General features: G+C 42.9%; 1 long non-coding RNA gene across 1 annotated transcript in view; it reads left to right on the forward strand.

Annotated features, from left to right (window-relative positions):
* The first annotated feature begins 306 nt into the window (after window positions 1-306).
* Window positions 307-15,164, forward strand: part of LOC140689384 (uncharacterized) — a 110,571-nt gene continuing 95,713 nt past the window's right edge. Inside the window, exon 1 of the long non-coding RNA XR_012064311.1 lies at window positions 307-369. This is a non-coding gene — a long non-coding RNA (uncharacterized lncRNA). The remainder of the gene's footprint in view (window positions 370-15,164) is intronic.

Here is a 15,164-nt window from a genome sequence, read left to right on the forward strand (position 1 = left end):
AAAGTTTAAACCCAGAGTCACAATTTTTCTATTGTTGTTTGCTTTTAAACTCAGATGAAAAGACATGTTTGATCTTTTTCGTACATTCAGTTTCTCACTAGAATAAAAAGCTCTGGAAATTCAATACTTTTATGATACAGAAACTTTAGTTCAAAGTTGTCTTCTCTGCAATATTTCTATTTCAAACCCTCCTGAGCCCAAATATATTCTTTGGGCCATGAAATCACAGAAAAGAAACTTTATCATAAATTTCTTACGCTTTGACTTTACCAGTTTATTTGGTCTTTAACTTCACAGGCACATTCTGAATTCTTTATACATGCGGGACACCGGGAGGCCTGATGAGGTTCCAAGATAAGCTGTAGATGAGTAAGTTCACTAGGAGGCATGATGGCGAGATGTGGGTGGTGCAGAGACCGCTACTGACTGAGGTCAGTGCACAGACCTTGGGGGGGGAGCTTCATTCTCAATCTCCTTCTGGAAGAAAGGAGCAGTGTGTGTCAGGATGAAGGTGGGGCAGTGCGTGCAGACATAAATGAAACAGATGAGAAGGTAAACACAGCAGTGGGGAATTTTGATAACATGGCATTTAGCTTTTTCCCTGGAACGTAAATAGCAGGACCAGGAAATTGGCATTAATGGCACCAGTTACAGTGGTCTGTGATAGCCTGGGTAAAACTTTGTGTGTGTTACTAGTTAAGAAATTGAAAACTCTTAAATTGTAGCATAATTATATGAAAGGACCAAACAGCAGCAGTATGAATTGAATGATAGTTTCTTTTGTATGGTGCACAAACTAAATGAAACATGAAAATGTGTCTCACTTTAGGAAAGAAATGCCAAATGCAGTTCCTAATATGTCTTCATCAACTAGCCCATTCTGTGTTCTCTCTTTTATTTAAAAAAAATGTATATAGCAAAATATGTCACTTTTTAAACACTGGATTTTTTTCTGAATCTGTGAATCTCAAAAAAGCAATTTAAAATTTTTTGTGCATTATTTTATCAGAGGGGTCCTTGTGTTGCTCCTTTAAGGCATACTTCCCCTCTCCCACCTCTGCCCCATCCCTTACTTGTGGCAACCACTGATGTGTTCTCCATTTCTACAGTTTTGTTATTTTAGTTATTTCATATAAAGATTCTCACAGAATATGTAACTTTTGGGAATTGACTTTTTTACTCAGCGTGGCTCCCCAGAGATTCATCCAAGTTGTTGCATGTTTTGGTGAAAACTTATGTTCAAAAAAATACCTGTACACAAATGTGTATAGGAGTATTTGTAATGTCCTACAGTGGAAACAACTCAAATGTCCAGTAGGTGAATGGGTGTGTTATACCATGGAATACTACTCAGTGGTAAAGAGGAATCTATTATTGATGAATCCTTTTACTTCTAACTTATTTTTCTCTTTATATTTAAATGGGTTTGTTTTAGGCAGCAAATATTTGGGTCTTAGTTTTTTTTTCATCTGATAAACTCTATATTTTAATTGGAAAATGTATACTATTTACATTTAGTGTGATTATGGATATGGTGAGGTTACATTTATCTTCCTATTTACTATATTTGTCCCATCCATGCCAAAAGTTATTTTATTTGTCCCATCTGTTCTTTTGCCTGCATTCTGTTATTTACATATTTTCTACAGTTATGTTTTGTGACTTTTGGTTTATTGGCTACGACACACTGTTCGGTATTTTAACGGTGCTTTATAAATGATTGTAGACATCTTTGACTCATGACAGTCTATCTTCAGGAAATTAAACCACTTTACTTGTAGGTAAAGAACCTTATAATAGTACACTCCTGTCTTTCCCCTTCTGATCCTTGTGCAATTTTTTTCATGCATTTTACTTTTAAATATGTTATAAACTCACACTAATTTTTATTTTATTTAAATAGTTACTAATATTTGCAGTAAATTTAAACAAAAAATTATTTTACATGTTTACCGATGTAGTTATCATTTTCACAGTTTTCATTCCTTTATGTGTATCCATGTTTCCTCTAGTAGCATTTTCCTTCTCAGTGGAAGGTTTTTTTCACCTTTCAACATAGTGTGCATCTGCTGACAGGAAAGTCATACAACTCTGTGTGTTTGAAAAGCCCTCAGTCACCCTGGCTTCACAAGGACATGTTGCTGAGCAGAGAGTTGGTGACAGAGCTCTCCATTCAGTGCCTCAGAATGCAGCTGTCTTCTGACTGCACTGTTAGTGTTTCAGTAGAAAAATGTTGGACTTTGTATTTTTTATCTGTAGAAATTTAGGGCTCTTTCCTTCTTTTTCTTTCTTCCTATAGCCTATATCTCTATTTTCCTTTTTAACATATGCAGCAAAGTTGTAACTGTTAATGTGCTTTTATGCTATTTTTAAAAGCTGTCCTTTCTGAGTCCATTTTGATGGATTTGTTTTGCTCCACGTTATAGGTAATATTTTCTTGCGCTTTTGCATGTCTGTCCATCTTTGGGCGATAGACATTATAAATTTGGCCTTTTTGAGTGCTAGACACTTTTGTAGGATGATGCTGGCTGTGTTACCATTTATTTCATTGATGGTGTACTTTATATCTATCACTACATTTTTTAATTAAATATTTATGCATGGGCCTTTGTTTTCTATTTTTGACTCATTTTATTGTATTCTATTAATATCTATTAGAAAGTTTATTAAAGATGCATTGAAATCTTTGTTTCTTTTTCTAATACCATTGCTGCTGATAGGTTCTTAATCTTGTTGCTTTGAAATACCCGTGCTCCTCACCTGAACATTTATTTTGGTCTCTGAGATGAGTTATTTTTAGTAGTTCTGGGATGTGTTGTGGATGAGGGAGACCAGTAAGCCTCTGTGCTTAGAAAGACATGGTACAGAGAACTGGTCACCAGGGGTTCAACTGGATACACCAGAAGAAGCGGTGTTAGAATGCAACACAACTCAGCTTCTAAGGACTGAGCCGGGGAGGCTAGAGGGAAAGGGTCAGGGAAGAACCTCTTTCAGACCAGCCTGTCTTCATGGCCTTTCTCAGCCCATCATTCGCACAGGGCTTCTACACTGCTGCAATTTTACTCTTGAGGGCTTGTAGCTAAAGCAAATGGAAGTGACTTGAACCAATTATTTATAGCTGCGTAACAACCCGCCCAAAACCTAGTGGCTACAGTGAAATGAGGCATGTGTTTCCATGGCCTTGCGTGGTCCTGCAGGCTGCCTGGGCTCAGTGAGCTGGTTCTCACCTAGAGTTTCCCATCAGGTTGAACGACTAAGTGGCTGGGCTGAAGGGATCCTGAAGTCCTCACTGGCTGCCAGCTGGGACCTCAGCTGGAAATGTTGCCTGGACCACCTACGTGGCCTCGCTTTGTGGTCCAGCCTTCCCCCCACCATGGTGACTGGGTTCTAATAGCAGGTGTCCTGGGATAGACTGCAGAAGCTACGTGGCCTTTCCTCACCTGGCTTTGGATGTCACACAGAGGCACGCCTGTTACACTATATTCTTCAAGGCAGTTAGAAAGCCATTCTGGGTTCCAAGAGAGGGAATGTAGACACGTCCTGATGATGGAAGAAGTGCCAAAAGATGTGCATATGTGTTTAAAACCAACACATGAATATTTTCTGTTCTTAAATGTGAAGTAGGACTGAAGCACTTTGGGGTAAAGGAGAACTGATTCAGGTGTTTCCCTGGGGAACCCAGGGCATTCATAATTTTCTCATAAGGTTTCTTGACATTGATTTCGGCGTTTGTTCCTGATTGGGTGCTAAAGGGGAATGATCTCTCTGCCAGTTTCCCTGCTGTGTTTACTCTCACCATTTCGTCTTCCACTCGGCGTCTTGGGTGATTATCAGTGCCTGCTTCCTGAGAATAATTGGCCGAGTCGTAAGGGATGTGAGGCCAATGTGTAGTAAAGGTTTTCGGAGTTCCATATTAAACACAGCATTAGTAATCCTCATGTTATCACTTGATCGCTCCTGTGGTGAAATTATTGGGCAATTATTTCCCTAAAACAGCATTTTAATGATAAAGATGAAAATTAGGCAATTTGCTTTAGTCGTTATTTTTTTCCTCAAGGTTAAAGCATTTGTCACATCGTATTAAACACCTGTGTTACCCGTTAGAACACTCCACACTGTAAGCAGAGATGTCTCTTTTGCAACTAATAAAAAGAGCAAATTAGAACAATTGTCACCATTATTCCCACATTTGTGAATAATAATAGGATGTCATAGATTTTTTAAATTTGTAGGACAAATGAGACTATTTTTGTGATTCTCTGTGCTGGTCTTTTAGGCATTTAGTAGAATATGAGTGCATGGTTATAGCAATGGTAATAATGCCATGATCAACACTAGATTTTACGTTGTAGCGTTTAAACCAAAAGGTGCTTTAGGTTAAGGGTAATTGTTTTCTAGGGGGAAATAACCAGTTCGTTTTCAAACAACTGTTTAGTTCCTGGAGTTAGACACTGAGTATTACTTGACAGGCATGTGGTTCAGTGGAACACATGACTTCATCCTTCCCCTCAGAATGTGAGCTAAAAGAGTCTGTCAGTTGGCCCTAATCTACTAATTCTAGATTCCCTTAGTTTAAACTGCAGGGCTGAAGTCTGCTTTGGAAAATCCCTTGGGTTCTTGCTTAAAAGGAAAAATGATTTAGGACTGCGAGGTCCTGCCCGACCCTAACGCTCCATGAGTGATGGTCCAGGGGTACCTTAGCTGGAGGCTAATTGAAAGAGTTTATGTGGACAGCCAAGTTCCCTACGCTTACCACTTCTGCCTATCATAAACAAAAGGAAAGATTTAAGTCTGGATGAGGATTACCACAAGGACATATGTTGTAAAATACAGATGCTCAAAAACTAAAAATCCATCCTATCCACCGACATCCATCCAATTTTACCCTTTGCCGAGGTGAGGCTGCAGGTGAAGCTGGCAGGGTTATGTCACAGATTTTAAAGGCAAAACTGGTCGAGTTTAAAGCTGCATGTGAAGTCATTTCCTAAGTAAACGGAACCGCAGCATTGCTGTAAAGCCCTGTCATGTGAATTCCCCAAGACGAGGGACCGGACCACAGACATCTGGCTGCTGTAGCCTGAGCCTCACGTCCAGAGTGCCTCCTCTTCCCACGGGGTCAGAGCCCTGCCACCGAATCCTAATGCTTGGCATCTTGGAAGTGACAGCCCAGCCCACGCGTGTCCCTGGACTCACTCCTCTGCCAGCCCTGCTGTGCTGTGCGCTGGCAGCTGCTCGCTCCGGGAGGACCCAGCCCCAGGCCGTCGCTCCGTCCCTGAGCGCTGCTGGGCTCCGAGCCGCCCTCTGCGTGAGGCCGCTGCACAGTCTTCACTGGTTCGGCATTGCTGAGCCTTCACTTCTGGAGCTCAAGCCTGGTCTGGAGGACCCACCGAATTCACATCCCAGTATGCCATCGAAGCGGCATCTGCCCCCATGCAGCCTGAAGAGGATGGAGCTCTGCTGAAATGCAGAAAACCGAAGAGTCAGGCAGGAAACCCCCCCTCCTCCGTCGCCAGGGGCTGCATGCTTGGAGCCGTGCTCTCCGCTTGCTTCCCAGGGAGGCACCCCGTAAAGTGATGACCAGCTTTATTCCTCTGCTGACTCCTCTCTTCCCCAAACACTCGCTTCCCTGTGGGTCCCCCAGACGCATTCATGTGTGTGATGTCCCCATGGCTTTGTGTCCTAGAGCTCCTGGCCTGAGTGAGCTGCTCCACCAAACGATGATCAAAACTATAAATCCCTGCCTGCAGTTTATTTACTTGTGCCGTCTGTGGTACAGCCATCGAGATTTTCATCAAGATACTCCAGTGTTTTAAGTTCTGTATAAACTACAGATTTCATGTTCGTGTGTATTCTGTAATTATTCATGTTCTTTAACCTTACCAGATACTTCTAAATATTGATATAAAGCCACTTTAACTCTTGAGAAGAGGTTCCCAGTTCTAAGCATCAGAAGAAGCTGGGAATCTTTAAAAAATTCCTGCAATCTGGGCTTCACCGTAGACAAAAGAAATCAGAACCTTGAAATGTGGAATGTGGGGACCAGTTATCAGCGTTTTTCATCTGTGAGTGGATTCAGACACGCAGTAGAAACGGAAAACGACTCTTCAGGGTGGTTAAAGTAGCAGACCAATCAGGACGGCCTCGGTGAGTCGGCTGGCCTCAGTGAACACTGATGGGAGAGGTGGATTAAGGGACCACAGGCAAACACTGTTCCTGGCCCTTCTATCCAGTGCCCCTCGGCCACCTGCTTGATCCGCACCAAGGCTACTCAGTGTATCACAGACGGGTCAAGCCTAGGCAGTTCCTGTCTTCTGAGTGTAGCCCGGTCTCCGTAGCACCCCCAGATTCACAGTGTCAGACTCCATGACCTGTGCAAAGTCTGCAGCGTCTCTGAGCGGGGGGCAGGGCTCAGAGGGTCCGTGTTCTCGCTGCCTGTAACCCTTACATGGAGCTGGACTGTGGCTCCGAGGCAGCCTGGTTTTAAGAAATCTTTCTGTTTATCATAGCTTCCTTTTTACATCTTCTTATCAACTCATGCTTTTTATTTTAGAACACAATGCCTTTGTTTCAACTCTTTGAATGCATTTCTTTCTCCTTTTATCTGTTAGAAACATTTGACTCCCAAGTCTGTGGGTCTTACCCAGAACGCACGTTAGAGTCAACTCAGAAGCCGTTCAGAGTGTGTGTGCCAGGTTCTGATAAAAACTTCTGTGGTGGAGCACAGATAGGGGTTTAGAAGCTCCCTTGGTGGGGCAGCTTCACTTTCCTATATAATACTATTTTGCATGCATCTTTGAAGAAGGAAGCCAGAAAATCCATTTTCATGTGCATCATGTTGGTGTATAAGACACATCTCAACTTTACTAAAACAACATAGTGGCGTTAGTCTAAATTTTTTAAAAAGAAAATGATGTAATTTGTGTGCCTATGAATATGTGGTTACCGCACAGGGGGCAAAATAGGCAACTGGGACTCCTGGGTGAAGACATTTTCTAAAGAGCCTAAATGAAAGCCAAGCTCACTTAGCTGAAAAAAAATGTGTGTGCAATGTGTGTATATCCACACACGTATGTGTACAGTTGCTGTATTATGTATTATGTGCACTTTGATCAATGAGAACTACAAATGAGTGACTTCAGACAAAACAAACGTACTACACGTCCACAGTGATACTCAGCTGGAGTAAAAATTCAGGATTTATTGTAATTAAAGGAAGTTTCCATATGAAATGATCTGAACACGTTTCTGAAGGTCACATACAGATTTCCATCTAAGCAGAAACAGAATATGTTCACATTTTTAAAACCAAAAAGCTAGTTCAGTTTTCTGGGGTCTGTGAGTCCAAGGTTAGACGCTTCCCACGGCAGGACAGCCGGCCCCGCAACCCTTCCTGCAGGACACGTATGCATGACTCGCACATACATGCAAAACACAGCTAACTGCTGAATGAGAATGTATGGCTTCTAAATTTTAAAAAGCTATGAAAGACCAATTCTGTACTATAAGCCAGAGGACTGAGTTGCTGCCTTCTTTTCTGATTTCCCACCCATCAATATTTAAAAATCAACTAAAAATTCAGTTGCCTAATTGGGAAGTTTCTGAGGAAGTACTCAAATCCACACCCTTTCTGGGACGTGTTTAACCTTTCTGTTAACTTGTTGATGAATCGTATAGGAATGAGTGTTATCAGGGAAAGTACAGTCAGTATTCCTTTTAAGTTAATTACTCAGAGAGAAGTGATCTAACAGATTGTTGGAGGAAAGAAGAAATACTGGGTTAAGTTGTGTGTATGATTTATGGAAGAAGAGAAAGTGTAGCTCATGAGCTAATTTTACTTCTAAGTGATAAATACAATTTCAAAGTACTAAATTAAAAGTAAAACAGCTCACATATTAAATTTGTAATTGATGATGCCAAGAATGAATGGCTTCATTAATTACAACATATGTATTAAAACCTCTTGCCTTTCTTTTCTTTTGATTGCAGGTGGGGAGGAAATTGAAAGGAAAAAAACAGCTAGAATTGTAAAGGCAGAAACATTAAGATAGAAGAAGCTCATTTTAAACAGGGTAACATATATAAATTGCTAATATCACATTCTGATTTTTACATCACAGTCTCATGAATAATAATTAATCAATAGAAATGCGTTATTTAAAGACAAGTTAGAAATTATCAATAAATGCTAAGACTGATTTTTATCCTTGAATTCTGTATAAGGGAAAGTGATTTTAAATCTTTAACAGATTCATTATTCTCATTATCAAAAATATGTAACAAGGAACATTATTCTAAAAGCTTTATTATACTGATCAAAATATAATGAGAAAATTTTACTTAACTGAAGGTGCCCCTGACATATTCCACTTACCCTGTAAACAGCTTACAATACGTGCTGTGTGTCTGTAGATCAGTGATGTGAGGTCCGGCTCCGGCAGCTTTGTCTTCAGTCTGCACATTGCCACAGTTCATTAGAGCAGTGGGTGCACTTCAAATACTGAAAGTCAGAGTGTACTTAATGCCACTGAACTGTACTTAAAAATGATTAAGGTAGTAAAATTTGTTATGTGTGTTTTACTACAATAAGAAAATTAGAAAAAAGTTAAAAATCAGAAACAAAAAGAAGATTTCAATACAGGGAAATAGATGTTCAGTCAAGCATGGGGCCTTCCTGAGGGCTGGAACCACTGCAACCCACAGATCGCCTCCCAAGGATCAGACTTGCAGAACCCTGGGTGGGAAGGTGACCAGGACTCATCTCTGCCCCAAAGTCTCCTTGTAGAGTCTGGCAGCTGAACAACGACCCGGTCCAGAGCGCAGCTCTTGCTTAGGGCCCCAGGAGCACAGAGGAGCACCTGGTCCAGCCAGAGAGCTCCCCGTAGGGGTGGTCTAAGCCAAGAGGTGAAGGATGGGGAGGAGGTGTGAGAAGGAGCTCGGGCAAAGGAGTCAGAGTCACAGCCTGGACGCAGATGAGGGGCGGGGACCACCAAGAGTGCGGTGCCTAGTGAGCGAAGCAGAGCGTGGCCGGGGCGGCGGTGCAGTTGAGGGGTGTGCACCAGGCGCTGGGCGCGCTCCAGGAACCACGGAGCTGTCCAGCATTTTCAGCAGGAGAACGGTTTTAAGTGGTACAGTCAAAGGTGTAATTTAGTTGAATTACTTTAAATACATACAGAGAGAGTTCCTAGAAATAAAAATGTATATATACGTATTTTTTTATATATTCCTTGGAAAAACTCTTGGCATTTAGTAACTCAAACAGTTGTTAGCATGGCTGAAGGTGTCAGAATAAACATCTCCATAGCTTAATCATTTTTATATTCACAATCAATGCAGTCTGATTAAAACAAATAACCTGATTTTATGTATATATATGTGTGTGTGTGTATATATGTGTGTGTGTGTGTGTGTGTGTGTGTGTGTGTGTATGTATCTTGCCTAATCCAGAATAATACAGAATTGCCCGTCTTCCCCGTCTTGTTTGTTGGTCTGTGGATTCGGTCATTTGACCCTCGATCGCCTGTAACGCTCATTTCCTCGGGGGCCGTGGCTGTGAGAGGCTCCCGTGTCAGTGACATCACCCGTGGTGTTTTCTTGCTTTGTTTTGCTTTTGCTCATGTTTTTCTCACCCTTTAGTCTAAAATTTTATTTCCTACTTTACACATGAAGAACTTCTGTGTTCTGGTTTTTTGCTTATCTAACATTATTTTTAGCCAAACACGATTTAAAATGCAATTAAACATTTACTTAGAGTTGCATGAAAGTAGCACTTTTACAGCACTTTCATTTTCATTTATAGGAATGAACTGATTGACTCCAGAGAAAACTTATCATTCCTTTAGCCATTTTAAGGAAAATACAAATAGAACAACTAACTAGTACTAATAAAATAGAAGCAAGTATAGCATCAAAGTCCAGAAAACACAGTCACTGCCCTAGTGAGAAATGTGGTGAAAAGTGATTTTTGCTTTAGCAGTAGTCTCACAGAAAAATATCTACCTTAAAAATTCTTGAAGTCTTACTGACAATAAGAGAAAATTCTAATCACCTTGAAATTAATATTAAATGTTAGGAATTATTTATACAAATATACTTATACATGAGTGTGTGTGTGTGTGTATGTCCACACGTGTGGCTGTCCATAGGGGTGTGTGTATATTTGTGTGTGCATCATGTGGGTGTTTGTATTGTGTGCATATAAATACATGTATATAATTTTCAAGTAAAATCAGTTCAGACCTGTTATTGTTATAAAAGGTCATGGAAATTTTCACTTTTTTTTAGTTCTTACCGAAACATAGAAATTGCTACCATTGGGACAAATAAATAATATGGTTTTTTGCATCATGACAGATATATGAATAAAAATTTATTATTTTTTGTCAGTATACTTGTTTCTTTCTGTACCAGCAGATTAATATTTATAAAAAGGAAAATGATTAGTCATTTGTTCATGGAGTAAAAATCCTAAAAGTGTGAAATAGTTCTGTCATTAGAAATCATCCACTATAATTTCTCACCCAGAGAGACTGTCCCTTTGCCTCAGCCTCAGAGCAGAGTCTGTAAAAATTAACACACGTTTTTACACAAGGACACAGCTATTCAGTTAACAGCCACATTTATAAGCAACAGTTGGATATGTCCTAAACTGCCCAGAGTGGCAGAGGATAGGAATAACAGGTCATTCATTATTGCATGCCCCAGTCTCTCTAGCACGTGGGAGCAGCTTCAGTTCACGTGTAGTGACTCAGCTCACACCATCAGCTTTGCCCTCTGGAAGTTTAAAGTTTCTTCTTTGGGGAGCAGAACGAGCACACATAAAATAGTAACAATGAAAACATATGCTTTATAATGGCTAGTAAGAGTTTAGGGCAGAAATAACTCCATGAGAGCCAGAATAATCATAGACGGCTTTCTGGGAAGGATACAGCGGAGTGTGTGGTTTGAAGAGTGTGTAATTTCAAAAGGTCATGACGTTCTACCTGAGGAAAAATCAGAAAGGAGAAGAGGGGGCAAGAATTAACATGTGTTACTACAACAAGAAGAGTTACCCCTAATAAGAAGAAAGTATCTTCTGGAAAGAAATCAGATGCAAAATTGCACAGTAAACACGGAGGGGTGTGGAGATCAAAACCCCGGGCGTGGAAGGCGCACCTTCAGTTGTCATTAGAACAGTAAGTCTTAAAGCACATGTGGCAGGGTAGTGATTAATGAAAACCAGTTAAAGAAAACAAATTCATAGTGACTATCAGGACTGAATAAGCATGCTAGGGTCACAAGAGTGCTGCAATTACCCTAATTCTAGGTGACTAGAGTTTTGAAAGGTTTTGAGAGTAAGAAATGAGGATCAAGTTAATACTTAAGACTGTGAAGAAAAAATTTAAAGATGTATGTGCTTGTGTCCAGATGTGATACATGAAGTCAGATGTGACTGAAGCGTGGAGGCTGGGGCAGCCGAGAGCGGTGGTGAGGCCAGCGGCTTCCTGCTGGCGGGAGGAGAGCTGAGCCTTGGGAAGGCGGGGTTCTTCATGGGGAGGGCCGTGGGAGGTCCTGGAGAATGGCTGCGGCCGGGAAGCTGAGAGTAAGAGAGAAGCCGTGTAACGGGCGAGGAAACAGCTGAGAGGTGGGACAGACACTGCTGCCAGCGTAGGTCTGCGGGAGGGCTCACGCAGCAGGGGCGTTTCCAGCGAGGGAGCCCCCATCAGCCAAGCTGAAGGCAACCGCAGGGAGACAGGAATTGAGCAGAGGTGAAAAACACCACAGCACAGTGGTCACTCGGCCCTTCCAGGAAACTCGTTTTCAGCACAGTCGTGTCAATTGAATAGTTGGTATGGTGGAAAAAGAGAAAAGACAAAGTAAAGAAAACCTTCCAAGGCCACACCGTGAAGGTGGAACCCAGACCCTAGAAGGACAGGCTGCCCTGGGGGCCACGACTCCCGTCAGCACACCGCTCAACTGTGGGAGCCGCTCAACTGTGGGAACAGAGGCTTGATTTTAGGACCTGTGACACATTGGGTTACAACAAGTTCGAAAAATTGGAACTGAGATACCAAGATAAGGCTAGGCCTCTGAAGGACTGTGCCATCTGTGGGAGAACCTTCTAGAGCAATTCCACTTTCTAAAAACAGTAGCAAGAGCTCGTTTTCTCTGGCCAGTCTCCAGGTGGCCACAAGTCACCCCTGCTCACTGGTTCCCTTCCCCACTGTGGGACACGCTCCCTGTGGTCTGGGAGCACCCAAGCAGTCCTGAACTTCAGTTGCCCCAGGTTGGTGGCATCCTCAGACACCAGCTGAGGCAAAAGCAGATTTTCTTGGGGTAGATAATACACTCATTCAGGCCTCACGAGGCTCTCATGAAGCAGTTATGAGACAAGTGAAGAAACAAAGCTGCAGGTGTGACAGCAGGCAGCCATCACAGAGGCCTCAGATATCAATGATTATGTAACCATTTAAAATGTTTAAAGAAATAAAAGAAGGATGTCATAACACAAAGAAAGGCGGAAATATGATCAAAAGAGACTAAAAACATTTTACATAAATAAATGTAAATTCCAGTCGAGTTGCTGAAGTTAAAAATCTCAGTGGACGGGCTGCCGACACCAGCAGAGAGCAGCCAGGCTTCATTCGAGACAGTCATGCCTTTCCAGCTGCAGTGACGTGGAACAGAAAACCGTGGACCTCAAGTAACTAGCCCCACGCTTCCCGGTGACAGCCTCCTAGTCAGGGATTTGTTAACTGAGTTAAGCTAAGACTATTCTGCTATTTAAGAAAGAGGAAAATGTAATGGTTTCTAGGTGGGTCTTAAAAATGATGAACAGAAAAAGTCGGACCTTGAAGAAATCGTCAAGTTGGACAGTGATTACATCTGTTTTCTCTGATACAGACTGTGGACTGACTTGTTACCCTGCCTAAGTTCTGTCACATTTCTTATGCTGAAACTAACTACTTTTGTTAGACTTTTTACTACTTTTCGTAGAGTAAATATGGCCCTCGTCTAGGAGCCAGCCCAGCCCAGCATGCAGCAGCTCCCAAAGAGCATTGTTCACACAGTTACGAAGAAAAAGCCCTGACTCACTTCTGAGTCTTGAATTTTTCCAACAAGTCAAGAGAGTTGAAGGCACAGAGCAATACCAACTGGCTCAAAATGTAGTGAGAGGCTGGGGCCGCAGAGAGAGAGGGTTTTGAAGACATGCCCACAGGGGACAGGATTAACCAGGCAGTTCATCGACGAGAGCAGACAGGGGACAGCAGGAAGTACCTGGGGCCCCAGGAACCCCTGGAGTCCGCCTCCTTACTCATGACACTTGTTAGACATGGCAAGGAAGACCTCGTTCAAGACCGGTCTTGCAAGACAGACTGGGCTGAACTCTGAGCGTGAGAAGGACGGTGGGGGTGACAGCCCAGGAGCGGGTGGGGCGTGGATGGAGAATCCCTCAGAGAAACATCAGGGGGCGGGGTTCCGGCCAGCCCAGCCTGAGCTGAGGGAAGTCTTGCTGAAGGCAGGCAGGTGGTCAGAGACGGAGAATGGAGGCGGAGAATGTGATCGGATATCCAGGGGGAGGACTTTTGCAAAGCTGACTCAGCAGGATTCTTGCTAAAAGTGGCCTAAATGGGCCAAGGACAGGGCCAAGGTCAAGGCCCAGTGGAGAAAACAGCTGGAGGAGCCGGACTCGGGTCTGGCAGGAGAGGCCCTGTCAGCAGCCTCTGGGTTCTTCCTCCACAAGACGCCGGGTGTCCACTAGCCACATGGCTGAAGGGGCCTGAGTGTCGTTCATTTTGGTGCTGACGCAGGGGAGAAGCTGGAGCTCTCCGCAAAGGCAGAGGAGAAGGAAAATCACTTGTTGTGTCACCAAATCATCAGCAAGCCAGAACAGCTGGCATCACAGGCAACCCACTGGGGTCTGCTCGGGCAGGAGAGCCCACCTCTCGCAGGGCCTGACAGGACCGTGACGTGCGTGCGCTCAGGGTAAGCACAGGCTGGTTCACAAGCCAGAGGACCCGGCGGCACATCTGTCACATGGTTCATCCCACGTTCGCCTGGTAGGTGGGGTGACCCTCTTGTTTGCTCATTGGCCTTATGCAGAGGGAACACAAACTTTGCACATCTTGATGACAGGAGTAGTTTTGCACCACAGAGCAAGCTGCCCACCCAGGTTAGGTTCCTGCATCCCACAGAGATGGGCGGGCTCCAGCACCCTTGATGTGCACATTTCAAGGAGGTGGCCCCAGGTCCCTGATAAAGTCATTCCTGGGCCATAGAGCTGACAAAAGTGGTATCTAACATTCAAAAGGGTTTGTATACTGAGAGAGAGATAGAAAGATGGGTAGGTAGATAGAGATAATATTGCAAAAAAAGGAATTATATCAAAGAGAGAATAAAGGACTTACAAATGCGATTACAAGTTTTCTAAATAAATGCTCTGAGAAAAAGAGGGGGTGGAAATCTCTTCCCATATTTTCAACCTGGAGAATTAACCTTAGAGAATTTACCTGTGATCGGCCCCTGTCCTTACATATTCTGAATAACAAGTGTTAACACTGTACCACCACCCCCGGAAGGGGGCAGGAAGGAAGCAGGAGCTTCACGGGGACCCTTGCTGGGGAGAAGACGAAGCGAAGACACAAGACTCAGAACCAGGCAGGCCCTCTCTGGCAGCCCCATACCCTGGACACTCCTTATCTCAGTAGGAATTTGGAACTTGTGGGGCACTGAAGGTAACCATAGCAGCAAGTCTCAAACACACCAAACTAGATTAATGCAGATCCCACACTGAGGGCCCAGCAAGGGAAGTGGTGTCCATCTCCAGACATGAAGACTCTTCATCTCCGTCACTGTTGTCATATACAACACATCTGGCTTTGAACAAAACAAAACAAACAAAAAATATATATAGATGAGATGTGTGAAAGAAAAGGCTAGAAAAAGAACAAACCACTTCCAAGCAACAAAGAAATCATGAGAAGCAGACACAGCAGTGACATGCATTTGGCACTACCTGACATGGAATCCTGAAAGTAGTCAGAGAAAGAAGAAATCCTACATTTAGAAGAAAAACAGGTAAGGATTACTGCAGATTTCACCTCACAAACATTATAAGCAAGAAGATAACTAAGTTACAGGTGTAACGTACTGTAAGAATAAAAACTGTCAACCCCAAATTCTACTCC

This window comes from Vicugna pacos, chromosome 26 (assembly GCF_048564905.1).
Source record: "Vicugna pacos chromosome 26, VicPac4, whole genome shotgun sequence".
Lineage (NCBI taxonomy): Eukaryota > Metazoa > Chordata > Mammalia > Artiodactyla > Camelidae > Vicugna > Vicugna pacos.